Consider the following 14,965-nt stretch of genomic DNA (forward strand, 5'->3'; position numbering starts at 1 on the left):
TTGAACCCGATCTAACATTTCTGGAGAGACCTGAAAATAGCTGTGCAGCAACACTCCCCATCCAACCTGACATAGCTTGAGAAAAATGGGAGAAACTTCCCAAATACAGGTGTGCCAAGCTTATAGCTTCATACCCAAGAAGACTCGAGGCTGTGATTGATGCCAATGGTGCTTCAACAAAGTACTAAGTAAAGTGTCTGAATACTTATGTAAATATGTATTAATTTATTTTTGCCAAAATTTCTAAAAACCTGTTTTTGCTTTGTCATTATGGGGTATTGTGTGTAGATTCATGGAGGGGGGGACTATTTAATCCATTTTTGAATAAGGCTGTAATTTAACCAAATGTGGAAAAAGTCAATTGTGCCTTTTTGGCCACACATTTTGCTTCACAATTCAGGCTGTGCTGCAAAATCCAGAAACAAAACAATTTATAGCCTACTAGGCAAGCAATATCTTTATCTATCCCTTCCTCAATGCATGTTTATTTTTCACCCTCATTTTATGAGGACTTGAAGGAAGCGATCTTGCTGATCGCCACATTTTTACAGCTGGTCTGGAAATAGCCTACAACTTCAAAACAAGTCCGAGGTTTAGATTAAATCGAGTTTTTTAAACATGTTGCATCACCGCCTGTTTGTATTCTTATTCAATCAGTTGAGGATTGAAATTGAATTCTAAGCGCATAATCTCCGAGAAATGGGTCAATTCAATGATGATGGGACTGATAGTGTACACTACAGTTTTTAGACAGAATCTTCTCAGTTAAACCTCTTGGGGGCGTTCAAATTAATTGCTACTGCCTCCTCGTAGGCTATTGGTTGGCTGCTTCGTTCGCTTCCCCTCTGTGTCTAGAACGCAATGTGTAGTTCCGCCCTGAGAGTGACATCGAAATACTCGTTGGAATAGGAACGCAACCAGGCAAAGAACAAGAACGTGCAGTTTATAACACCGGTATTTCACAAAAAAGTCCAGAGGATTTGACGCATATCGAACGGATACGTATTCAACCCAAGCGGTAAGTATAGATCTTGACATTTTCTAATATTGCTATGCCAACAGCAGATGTGGCCATTGGTGTGGATAATCCACCAGTTCGCGGTGTATTCTTGATATAATATCCCATATTCATCTTCCAGCCAGTTCTAATGTAGACCTAGGTGAGATCTGTGAGTAACCAAAATTAAACGTCACAAGTGTCCAATGTAATTCACGATTCTGCGCGCATTGAAACAAATGTAACAAGATGAGGTTAACTTGATAAGTGTCATTCTGCATGCGTAAATGCACATGAACTGTATTGCTATTTTATAGCTCAACAAGCCTATTCACTTTCATTGTTGCCTCTAACACGATTTGCTGCTCCGACAGTAGCCTCTGTAGGATATAATTTCCTGTTGAATAACTTACTTTTGTTTTACAGGTTAGGCACTTCATACTGTACGTCAATGGCCCGCCCATATCTATGTCTCAACATCGAACGATTAGGAAGGCGGTTGCTGAATATTGTCACGATCCCCGAGATAGAGCAATGTAAAAACTACCTGCCCTGTTTCACTTTCACGTCTAGGACCGTTCATTGCAACATCAACGTTACAAAACATGATCTCGCTCGTAGTCTACTGAATTATATGGTTGCTTAAGTAGACAAGACTTGGCATATCCACGCTGTTACACTGATGTAGTTGGCAACCAGTGGCGTGGAGAAATTAGGCTACATATCATTATTCTGGCACCACATGACATTGTCAGCAGTCACCCGGTTAGGGTCTATGAGACCAGGCTGGGATAGGTGGAGGTCACACAGGTGAAGCTGAACTGTAGGTCATTGGATTCAGGCGTGTAATCAGTAGTACAAACCAGGGGTGTTAAACTCATTCCTTAGATGGCCTGGTGTCTGATGTTTCTCCCCTTTCTTTTCAGTTATTACCTAGACAACCAGGCGAGGGGAGTTCCTTACTAATTACTGACCTTAATTCATCAATCATGTACAAGGGAGGAGTAAAAAAAAAAAGACACTCGGCCGTCCATGGAATGAGTTTGACACGTGTGCTGCATTTCAAACTCATAAAAGATACACCCTCGTTTTATGACCTTGGGGGAATCCCCGTGACCATCTTGGTCGGTCCAAACAAGGGTAGTTTGCAACGTAAACACCCGTTTCTGCGAGTATACAATTATGTTCACTTCGGGGTCTGAAACGCTCCATAAATTAAATTTGCGATAATTGTACATCCACTAAGAAAAGTCAGCCGAAACTTACAACCACAACGTAAATATGGATAAGTCAACATACAAGTGTAAGTAAAAACAAATGTAAAAAGGGTAGAAATTGTACTACTAATGCACATGACGGCACAAACAAGTCTCGTAAATTAATGATGTTTGGTTAGCTTTTGGAAATTGTAGAAATAAAAAAACTCTTCCTTCAGAAGCTCCAGTTATGCAGGCTAACCTTAGTTATTTAATTTGCTAGCTATCATACAGTAGGTGTATATTAATAATGATAAAGTTAATATAAGTAGACATGCAATCATAATTGACGTAGTGCATATAAAGCACCCACAATCATCGCGGGATGCACGAGTGATGAATTTCCGGGCAGTGGAGGTCCATTTAAAAATCACTTGCCCAGCAAGTGTATACTCTTCAGACTAGATGTCGGCCGATTATGATTTTTCAATGCCGATACCGATTATTGGAGGACAAAAAAAATGAGATACCATTAAACATTATGGGCTTTTGGATGGGTGTTCTTAAGGTGATTCCACAGGTTGGTGGTATCTTTTGATTTAGCCATTGCTGACTGACCCCATTCTTACATCTTTATCACAAATAAGACACCTTGCTTTCCCTGGTGCCAATTCCATGTAATAGTCCCACACTGGTACTCTGCTTTTCTCTGCCATCTGTAAAACACACACACACACACAGCTCTGAAGTGTCAATGATACTGAAGAGTCTGCTTAGGAGACAAACTCAATTTTTATTCAAACAGTTGAGAGTAAGTTAACTGCGATGAATGTTAAACAAAAACTGTAATTTCTATATGCAGGAAATCCTATTTTAATAATGTGCATGGTAAGAATTGACTACCAATGTGCGAGTCATAATTCCCATGACACCTTCTAGCAAAATCTGAAAAGCGGGTCCTTCATTCATTTATTCCATAGGATATTTTTAGATTCACTTAAAATAAGGTCTGTGTTTCGTGTAGGCCTACACCACCTTGCCAATTTTATAACGGTGTAGATATCCATAGGGCAAGGTAACTCTGATCAATATTGGCTAAATATAAGCGAAGATATAATTTTTTTGTAGAGTGGATTTATGAAAATATGTTGACAAACGTTACCTTATCCTAGTGAGATTTACACAGGTATCAAAATGCAGAGGTGGTTTAAGCCTGCACGAAATACAGACCTTATTTGAAGTAGATCAAGACATTCTCTATGGAAGACATGAATGGTAAAATAACGAAGGAACCCCTTTCAAGTTCAGCCGCAAGTTATTACAGGAATTATAGCGCGTCGACTATTTCTCTCTAAACCATATACCTTTGACTATTACGAGCCTGCTGCTGCCACCCCTCAATCAGACTGCTCTATCCATAAACTTAACTATAATAAACACACAGAATTACGAGCCTTAGTTTCTGGATTTGACCTATCACCTCGAAAACAAAACATTTATTCCGTTCCGTATTTTATCTAACGGGTGGCATCCATGAGTCTAAATATTCCTGTTACATTGTACAACCTTCAACGTTATGTCATAATTACGTAAAAGTCTGGCAAATTAGTTCGCAAAGAGCCAGGCGGCCCAAACTGTTGCATATACCCTGACTCTGCGTGCAATGAACACAAGAGGTGATACAATTTCACCTGGTTAATATTGCCTGCTAACCTGGATTTCTTTTAGCTAAATATGCAGGTTTAAAAATATATGCTTGTGTATTGATTTTAAGAATGGCATTGATGTTTATGGTTAAGTACACATTGGAGCAACGACAGTCATTGATTGTTTTTTTTATAAGATAAGTTTAATGCTAGCTAGCAACTTACCTTGGCTTACTGCATTCGCAGGCTCCTCGTGGAGTGCAATGTAATCAGGTGGTTAGAGTGTTGGACTAGTTAACTGTAAGGTTGCAAGATTGTATCCCCTGAGCTGACGAGGTAAAAATCTGTCATTCTGCCCCAGAATGAGGCAGTTAACCCACCGTTCTTAGGCCATCATTGAAAATAAGAATGTGTTCTTAACTGACTTGCCTAGTTAAATAAAGGTGTCGAAAAAAATAAAAACCGGCGCCCAAAAATACCGATTTCCGATTGTTTATGAAACCTTGAAATCGGCCCTAATTAATTGGCCATTCCGATTAATCGGTCGACCTCTACTTCAGACGCCATGAAAAGTCATCAGAAGTGTCCACTTAATTTGAGGGCTGAGGGGATAGGGTATGTCTTAAGTGTTTGGAATTCAGCCGTGGTCCAAACAGTTGCATTTTGCAACAGAAATTAGAGTTTATATTGGACAAATTCAGGTAGGTCACTCCTCGTTTTATTCTGTTTTCTTTTGCTTGGTTCTGTTTGGTTCATAGTGAATACACCCCAGGTGTTTGAATTCGGTTGGTGGGAGGGAGGGACTATTACCTGAATGACCTCAACAATGCCACATAATCAGTGGCGTGCATAGTTTACAAAATAAACACTGACATTCTTTCCAGTTGTTTTCATTCACAACAGTGCTCCCATTACATGACCACTACAGGCTTTTGGTCCATTTATTATGGTCTAAAGAGGCTTTAGTTTGACACACCAAAGAGACACCGAAATTCTACTTTAGACCAGAGATCATCAACTAAATTCCACCGCAGGCTGATATTTTTTTCTTGAGTGGATGGTCGGGATCACGCGTCTCTTTATTATGCGTCGGAATACTTGGGGCAGATTACCAAAATTAAAGTCACTTGTTTTTACAGTCCTATGTCCAACAATGAAAATAAAATAATAACATTTTGCTCAAAACTTGGGGGCCAAATAAAGCCACCCACGGGCTGCCAGTTGGGGAACCCTGCTTTAGACATTGTTATTATAATAGCCTTAGCCTTCTATTGGGAGGGAGCTGCAGTCCACCATAGTTAATTATCACGGTAGAAAGTGATGCTTAACAGGTGACTGCTGACAGTGTCTTGTGGTGCCAGAAGAATGATATGTAGTGTAATCTCTCCACACCATTCACATCCCAACGTCCTTTCTCCAACAAAGCTGATACGTGCTCAACTGTGGGGCAAGACAGACGGGGTTGGCTTTCAATCAGAACAACTCACAGCTTTTAGCCTTTGTTGCATACACATCAATATTGTACTCGTGCTGTTGTCAACTAACCCGTCTTTACATCCATCTACCAAAGAGAATATTCAAATTTATACTCAGGATGCCACGTCTTTTCTCCATTCTACATTAATGTGGATGCTACCATGATTACAGATAATCATGAATAATGATGAGTGAGAAAGTTAGAGGCACAAAGATCGTACCCCCAAGACATGCGAACAACTCACCAATAACAGGGGAGGTTAGCATTTTTGAAGGGGGTATGATATTTGTGCCTCAATTTGATTCACGATTCATTTAGGATTATCCGTAATCAAGATAGCATCCACATTCCTGTCGACGTGTTCAGAAACGTATTATATTCTTTCTTACAATAAAAGTACAAATTTGTTAACAAACTTCCCCAAGCTATAAAATACTTTTTTCAATAGGCGCTAAAGCAGTTAGCATCTATGAATGGGTTAGTCCAGACTCAGACTGTTTTAACGTTCTTGGTTTGACCACCAGTTGTAATTTTTCCTCATCAATCTACACACAATATCCCATAATGACAAAGCAAAAAAAGTTTTTATTTTATTTACATAAGTATTCAGATCCTTTGCTATGTGACTTGAAATTGAGCTCTGGCGAATTATGTTTCAATTGTTCATCCTTGAGATGTTTCTACAATTTGATTGGAGTTCACCTGTCGTAAATTAAATTGATTGGACATGATTTGGAAAGGTACACACCTGTCAAAATAAGGTCCCACAGTTGACAGTGCATGTCAGAGCAAAAACCAAGCCATGAGGTGTGGTGGCTAATTTCTGCATTACCAAATGAGGAGAAACAAACTTCACGCACCAGTCAGAGTTATATTTAAACTACATCTTTAATAATAAGATACCACTGACTTTCAAACAATTTGCTATTTCTAATGATCCGTTGAGAGTGACAACACAAAAATACAAAGGTCTTTTATAGCCAAGATACACCCCTCTCAAACTACAAAGGAACCACAGATATTAGGAACACTTCACAAAGGGACTTTATAATTGAGAAAGGAGTATCCCCTCTCCTGGACAAACTCACTGAGGGGAGTGAGCCTCCATGTCATACACTATCCCAGGATAAGTGCAACATCAGACAGGACATACAATGGTTCCAGACACTGCCATACACCTCCCCCAATGCCAAAGGAGGGAGTGACTTGCGCACAGACATTGTGGAGACAAGTAATTGGTTCCCCCTTAATCACGCCATCCCTTCACATGGTTTAACAGATACATTCACATATGAAGACAATGTTCCATCCTGTCCTCTTCCCTTTCCGATATTCTGCATAGCACCAGGGATATGTGAAAGACAAGCCTGACCTCTCCCCTCCTTGGGCCCCAAGTGACTGAGCTCCAGCTGAGAGAAGAAATGCAACTGCCAAAACTAGAGTCTATTAGAAATACATTCTAAATAAAAGTATATCACATAAGAATATTATGCAGATAAGACATCTTAATTATTTATGTTACCCAACTAATTCTGATTCATCCACCACAGAGGTCAATGGATTTGCCCATAGAGCTCAGAAACAAGATTGTGTCAAGGCACAGATCTGAGGAAGGGTACCAAAAAATGTCTGCAGCTTTGAAGGTCCCCAAGAACACAGTGGCCTCCATCATTCTTAAATGGAAGAAGTTTGGAACCCCCAAGACTCTTCCTGGAGCTGGCAGCCAAACTGAGCAATCGGTGGAGAAGAGCTGGGTCGAAGGTTCACCTTCCAACGGGACAATGACCCTAAGCACACAGCCAAGACAATGCAGGATTGGCTTCAGGACAAGTCTCTGAATGTCCTTGAGTGGCCCAGCCAGAGCCCGGACTTGAACCTGATTGAACATTTCTGGAGAGTTCTGAAAATAACAGTGCAGTGATGCTCCCCATCCAACCTGACAGAGCTTGAGAGGATCTGCAGAAAAGAATGGGAGAAACTCCCCAAATACCGATGCGCCAGACTTGTAGCGTCATACCCAAGAGTCGAGGATGTGATTGCTGCCAAAGGTGCTTCAACAAGTATTGAATATTTATGTAAATGTGATTTTTTATTCATTTCTAAAAACCTGTTTTTGCTTTGTCATTATGGGGTATTGTGTGTAGATTGATGAGGGGGGCGATTTTAATCCATTTTAGAGTAAGCCTGTAACTTAACAAAGTGTGGAAATCGTCAAGAGATCGGAATACTTTCCGAATGTACTGTATGAAAATACCCTCAAAAGGTGACATTTTGTACTGTCCCTTCATATGAAACATTTAATCTCATATCCAAAATTCTGGAGTATAGAGCTACATTAAGTTTTAGCTTCATTGTCCAAATAAATGCATAGGGGAGTGTAGTACACCTGAGACTATATTGTACATGGAGTTACAGTTAAACACCATGCACACTTAATGATTCCTGTACCCAATTACCCAAATGAGGACTGGTGATTTGAGACTTGTAATGGAGTTAGAGAGATGAATGTCAGGGAATACTGGCCACAGGGGATATGAGTGATTTAATTAAGCTGCGCTGCCAGTCAGCCAGTGTTTTGGGTTCCCTCTATCACCTCAGCTTCCCTGTCTGTCTGTCATGGCTGGGGGGGGGGGGGGCAAAACAACGCCCTGGGAACCATGGCAAAGAGAGAAGTAGTGTGTCTTGACATTTTCAAACCGTGTTTCCTCCACATCCATCTCATCCTCACACGGAACCCAAACCGGCTGCACCGCCTGCGCCATCATGCATAAATGTATTTTGTCCCCCCCACACCAAACGCGATCACGACACGCAGGTTAAAATATCAAAACAAACTCTGAACTAATTGCATTAATTTGGGGACAGGTCAAAAAGCATTAAACCTTTATAGCAATTTAGCTAGCTAGCTTGCACTTGCTGGCTAAGTTGTCCTATTTAGCTAGCTTGCTGTTGCTAGCTAATTTGTTCTGAGATATAAACATTGAGTTGTTATTTTACTTTAAATGCACAAGGTCTTCTACTACTTTTCTTCTCTTGACTTTATATTGCGATTGGCAACTTTCATAAATGAGGTGCATTACCGCCACCGACCTCGTTCGTCTTCAGTCACCCACATGGGTATAACCAATGAGGAGATGGCATGTGGGTACCTGTTTCTATAAACCAATGAGGAGATGGGAGAGGCAGCGCGATCTGAGTAACAAATAGAACTGACTTCTATTTTAGCCAATGGCAACGCAGATGCTCGTTGGCGCGCAATAATTGAATAACACAGATTTCTACATTTATTTTGCAACCCACATGACGCAAGCGGTATGGTCAGCCTGTCAGGCTGCTAAAATTCTTATCCATTAGATTCTCATATTAAGTGTACGGTTCTAGTCGTGACGTCTTCTAGCCTAGAGCATCAGACAACTTCACTGTTTGTGGTACTTTTCTCACTCACTGGTTAGTATAATTATGTGCTACCTCTCTCTATACACATCACTTTTTTTTATGGCACAGTTTCACCTATTTGCCCTCAAGTGAAGTGATGGGTCTTTAGTTGCTGTAGTTGAATGGTGTGGATGTAATTTAAGCTTTGGTTGTCCCAGCAGTCCTTAGCAGTACCTGCTTTGCACAGCAGGTTCTTTTTAAGTGGACCTATCAGAGGAAAGAGATGATGCACTGGCTCCTCTCCTATGCCTATAGTTCTTGTAAAGGGGAGTTTTAGTTGAACAAAAGAGAAGAGCAGTCGCGGATATAGTCAATCATAAATCATTTAGGTTTAATTACAAGTTGCAACAGGGATACCCTTCCAGCACATAAGCAGAGAAAATCTCTAACTTGGCTTTTGTTGAGAAAGGCCCTGATATTCTAATTACACAGAACCAAGAAGTCAAAACAACTTTGTCAGCTGCTTCATAATCACAAAGTGCTCCACAGAATACAATCAATGTCCTTGGTACTTGGACCTCCAGTCTGGCGTCAGTCCCTATCTACAGATGAGTTTAACATAAAGCATCGAGTCTAGTGACCATCAACCAGTGACACATGAGTGTCACAAATAGAACACTTGAAATCATGTGAATTACATAGAGAAAACATAAGTATGCTAATCATTGTGTTAATTACGCTTAACTGAATTAACCTGATTCATCTTAAATATTCCCCATTACAGTCCCCGGTTTTTCATTTGACATACCCGTCAGAAGTGGCATGCCAAATGGCCAATTCTGACATTTGGATACAGGGATTTCCAACGAAAGGACCCATGAACACCAACGTGAAGTACATGGGAGCATATCAAATTGTGTGTCAAATGAAAGCTAAGAGTCTACATTTTTCGGACATGAATGAATAGATACATTTTTCTAAAATGTTCCATCATAGAAATGAGTCATAATTAAAGGCTTTTATTTTTGATAAACAGATGGAAAAGGGGTCTTAGAAAACATCTACCAGAAAAAATCTTAAAAGGTATCAGAAATACAAAAAAAAACAATCTCGATAGACAAACATTGGCAGTAGAATGGCCTTACTGAAAAGCTCAGTGACTTTCAACGTTTTACCATCATAGGATGCCACCTTTCCAACAAGTCAGTTTCTGCCATGCTCCAGCTGCCCATGTCAACTGTAAGTGCTGTTATTGTGAAGTGGAAACGTCTAGAAACATCAATAGCTCAGCCGCGAAATGGTAGGCCACATAAGCTCACAGAACGGGGCTGCTGAGTGCTGGTTTGGCAGATGCCAGGAGAATGCTACCTGCCCGACTGCATAGTGACAACTGTAAAATTTGGTGGAGTGGGAATAATGGCCAGGGGCTGTTTTTCATGGTTCGGGTAAGGCCCCTTAATTCCAGTGAAGGAAAATCTTAACCCTACAGCATACACTGACATTGTAGACAATTCTGTGCTTCCAACAGTTTGGGGAAAGTCCTTTCCTGTGTCAGCATGACAATGCCCCTGTAAACAAATCAAGGTTCATACAGAAATGGTTTGTTGAGATTGGTGTGGAAGACCTTGACTGGCCTGCACAGAGCCCTGACCTCAACCCCATTGAACACCTTTGAGATTAATTGGAACGCCAACCTGGAGCCAGGCCTCATCGCCCAACATCAGTGCCCGACCTCACTCATGCTCTTGTGGCTGAATGAAAGCAGGTCCCCGCAGCAATGCTCCAACATCTAGTGGAAAGCCTTCACAAAAGAGTGGAGGCTGTAGTAGCAGGAAAGGGGGGACCAGCTCCATATAAATGCAAATGATTTTGGAATGAGAAGTTTGGCGAGCAGGTGTCCACATACATGTTTTCTTTGTGTTTCTGTCATCTGGTGGTCGAACCAAGATTGTTAAAATAGTCTGAGTCTGTACAAACCCATTCATAGAGGCTAACTGCTTTAGCGCCTATTGACAATAGTATCTTCTGGCTGGGGGAGTTTTGTTAAGATCCCCAACACTCTGAACGTTAAACCTCATCACTTGCGGTACTGTTTTGAAAACATAAAGCACGTATCTTTCCTATCAGTGAGAAATCATTTTAAAAACTAAAGGTTAAATGACTACACACCTTTTTTTAGGGTTATTGTTCACACCTGGCCATATCGCCATGTTACATCACTGGTTTATGGAAGACAGGCTGCCTGCCACCTGTGCTATTTACACCTGTGTAACTGGGGAGGAAGTGTACAGTCGTGGCCAAAAGTTTTGAGAATGACACATTAATTTTCACAAAGTCTGCTGCCTCAGTGTCTAGATATTTTTGTCAGATGTTACTATGGAATATTGAAGTATAATTACAAGCATTTCATAAGTGTCAAAGGCTGATGCAAAGAGTCAATATTTGCAGTGTTGACCCTTTTAATTTCAAGACCTCTGCAATCCGCCCTGGCATGCTGTCAATGAACTTCTGGGCCACATCCTGACTGATGGCAGCCCATTCTTGCATAATCAATGATTGGGGTTTTTTGTTTGTCCACCCGCCTTTTGAGGATTGACCTCAAGTTCTCAATGGGATTAAGGTCTGGGGAGTTTCCTGGCCATGGACCCAAAATATCGATGTTTTGTTCCCAGAGCCACTTAGTTATCACTTTTGCCTTATCATGCTGGAAAAGGCATTGTTCATCACCAAACTGTTCCTGGATAGTTGGGAGAAGTTGCTTTCGGAGGATGTGTTGGTACCATTCTTTATTCATGGCTGTGCTCTTAGGCAAAATTGTGAATGAGCCCACTCCCTTGGCTGAGAAGCAACCCCACACATGAATGGTCTCAGGATGCTTTACTGTTGGCATGACACAGGACCTTGTCTTCTCCGGACAAGCTTTTTTCCGGATGCCCCAAACAATCGGAAAGGGGATTCATCAGAGAAAATGACTTTAGCCCGGTCCTCAGCAGTCCAATCCCTGTACCTTCTGCAGAATATCAGTCGGTCCCTGATGTTTTTCATCAAGATAAGTGGCTTCTTTGCTGCCCTTCTTGACTCCAGGCCATCCTCCAAAAGTCTTCGCCTCACTGTGCGTGCAGATACACTCAGACATGCCTGCTGCCATTCCTGAGCAAGCGCTGTACTGGTGGTGCCCCGATCCCGCTTCTGAATCAACTTTAGGAGACTGTCCTGGTGCTTGCTGGACTTTCTTGGGCGCCCTGAAGCCTTCTTCACAACAATTGAACCGCTCTCATTGAAGTTCTTGATGATCCGATAAATGGTTGATTTTAGGTGGAATCTTACTGGGAGCAATATCCTTGCCTGTGAAGCCCTTTTTGTGCAAAGCAATGATGATGGCATGTGTTCGCTAGCAGGTAACCATGGTTGACAGAGGAAGAACAATGATTCCAAGCACCACCCTCCTTTTTAAGCTTCCAGTCTGTAATTCGAACTCAATCAGCATGGCAGAGTGATCTCCAGCCTTGTCCTCGTCAACACTCATACCTGTGTTAACGAGAGAATCACTGACATGATGTCAGCTGGTCCATTTGTGGCAGGGCTGAAATGCAGTGGAAATGTTTTTGGGGGATTCAGTTCCATTTGCATGGCAAAGAGGGACTTTGCAATTCATTGCAATTAATCTGATCACTCCTCATAACATTCTGGAGTATATGCAAATTGCCATCATACAAACTGAGGCAGCAGACTGTGAAAATTAATATTTGTGTCATTCTCAAAACTTTTGGCTACGACTGTAGTTCGTCAACTGGAGGCACCCATAGCTGTATGGATTTGTGCTAAGCTGCTACCGTAAGTGTATATTTTTTATTTGAATAATTATTTCTCACTGACATGAAAGATAAGGAGCATATCAGCATATGTTTTGAAAACCATTCATCAAGCGGCGATTATTCACGTTTCTAAGCATCGGAATTGTAGTTCACACGCAGCCAACTGTGGGTGAAGCTAACCGCTTCGAGAGCTAAGTCTGGACAACCCCTCTCTCTCTGTCTCTTTCCAGTTAATGTCACCTTTCTCAGCTCTTACTGACACCTGCCCCCTCTCTTTCCATTTACTGTAACCAGCATCCTCATCCACTGAGCACCCACCGACACCGGACGTCCATGGTCATTGAAAAGTAGTTGACATTTGGTCAGTCCACCCTGGCCTTGATGTTAACGTCCACAGACGGATCGGGCTGGACCAAATCTGAACCTATCAGTGATGTACATGTATGTTTCACAAGTTAGCACAATACAGTAAATAAAAGTATAGTACAGTAGAATATAGTATATTGTACTGTACTGTACATAACTATACTCTACTTTATTGTAGTGAACTCTACCCTACTCTGCTGTGCAGTATTGTACTGCACTGCACTGTACTCTACTGTGCTCTGCTGTGCTGCCCTGACTTGTGAAACACGAGGAGAATGACATTCATATTCATAATAATTATGCATTTCTTTACAGATCAGGTCAGGGACCCAATCAGGTACAGATCAGGGACCCAATCCGGTTACTGGGTATAAATCCACTTCACTTACTCTTGTTAAATAACCAAAATATATTTATTTCAAACTGAAGGTGCCATGTCATAGCTGACACCCAATAATTTCTGCAGACATCATTGAATCTTAACTGCAATATGAAACTTTTTTTAGCGACCCAACAAAGTTCACATAGGAATGTGAGTTATAGATCTGTCATTCTCATTGAAAACAAGTCTTAAGAAGTGGTAGAGCTGTTCTACGTGCTAGTTCTATGCTTCCCGTTTTTAAGTGTTGTTTTTGTGCCTTTTACTTTCTGTTTTGTATACCAGCTTCAAACAGCTGAAAATACAATATCTTTGGTTATGGAACATATACAGTACCAGGCAAAAGTTTGGACACCGATTGGTGGATGGATTGGCTTTCAATCTAAACAACTCACAACTTTTAGCCTTTTGCATTGCACGCGCATCTATACCATGATGTTGTCAACTAACCTGTCTTTACATCCATTTACCAAAGGGAGTATTCAACATTCTAGTCAGGATGCCGTTCACATCCCACCTTCCTTTCTCCATTTTGGAATGTGTTTTAGTAACTTTGTTCTGCTGTTCCAAAAGATTACTGAAATCCAGTGGTAATCTTTGGATACCAGAGGAAGACTATCTCTTGGAGAGAAACCATAGATGCTACTCGAAGAGGAGTACAAACAATTGACTCACCTCCAGGGAGCTGATTCTGAAGCTTTACTCAATGAACATGGCTGAAAACCTTAGCATCCCATCCTTGTCGCCAAACTGTAAATGGGATTTTCAGGTGAACAAAAGGGAGGGGCAGTTGCGGATATAGTCGATCAACAATAATTTTGGTTTCATTACAAGGTGCAACAGGGAGACATTTTCTTTGTTTCTGTGCTGGAGGTGTCTCGCTGTTGCAACTTCTAATTAAACCGAAATGGTTTATGATTGACAATATCTGCGACTGCTGTTCTCTTTTGATCACTTGAAAATCCCCTTTACACTTATTCAAAACCTGGATCTATACTTAAATGGTCAGTTTTACTACATTGTAATAACACTCATACTAGTTAGGCCTATACTCCACTACTGTACTCTAGCCTAACACACAATACAGAGGTGATGTATTTAGTCTGTGCTGGACACTGTAAACCTATCTAAACACTCTGTACAGTCTCATCCATAGTCATATGAAGCTCTGGGGTGTCCTTTCCTCACAAAGCCAATCTCTTGCATCACACCTCTGGGAGCTCTCACTTCTTTATCTGCGTCAGCAGTAGCAGCAGCGCAGCAGCAGGTGGTGAGAGAGGGAGAGGGAGCACAGGTGGCCGGCTTGTTGATTCAGGAAGATGGATAGAGTCCAAGCCAGCCCTCTGGATGCCCTGTGCTGTCCTTCACTGCTGCCGGGGTTCATATTCACAGTCGCACACATACAGACACACACACATGCACGCACGACACGTACACACACACATAATACATGATACTCACATGCACCTCTGCTGCAGTGAACTATTAGGAGACGCCAGACTAGGGCCGTTGTGGTGACTGTATTACCACCACACCGACAGTCACAAGTCATGAAGGCAGTCAAATTCCACAGTAATTGGGCTTCTCCAAGCTCAGATGCTGCTCTTGGTAGGCTACTAATGACCAAACTTGCTAACTGCCTGGTACTCTGCACCCTGTTGTTCCTCTATTCACTCTGACATCAATGCAAATGTAATCGAAAACCTAATCAAAC

At 41.5% G+C, this 14,965-nt stretch overlaps 1 protein-coding gene across 4 annotated transcripts in view; it reads left to right on the plus strand.

Moving 5' to 3' along the window:
• Positions 1–851: 851 nt before the first annotated feature.
• LOC135542127 (protein NDRG3-like) overlaps positions 852–14,965 on the plus strand; it is a 61,595-nt gene continuing 47,481 nt past the window's right edge. For 2 of the 4 annotated variants that reach the window (XM_064968816.1, XM_064968818.1), the window contains exon 1: positions 853–1,018. The gene's annotated coding sequence lies outside the window, so the exon portion shown is untranslated. Of the gene's footprint in view, positions 1,019–12,800; positions 12,948–14,965 lie in introns of all 4 variants that reach the window. The other 2 variants (XM_064968815.1, XM_064968814.1) reach the window with 2 other exon arrangements.

This window comes from Oncorhynchus masou, chromosome 6, assembly GCF_036934945.1.
Source record: "Oncorhynchus masou masou isolate Uvic2021 chromosome 6, UVic_Omas_1.1, whole genome shotgun sequence".
Taxonomy (NCBI): Eukaryota; Metazoa; Chordata; class Actinopteri; order Salmoniformes; family Salmonidae; genus Oncorhynchus; species Oncorhynchus masou.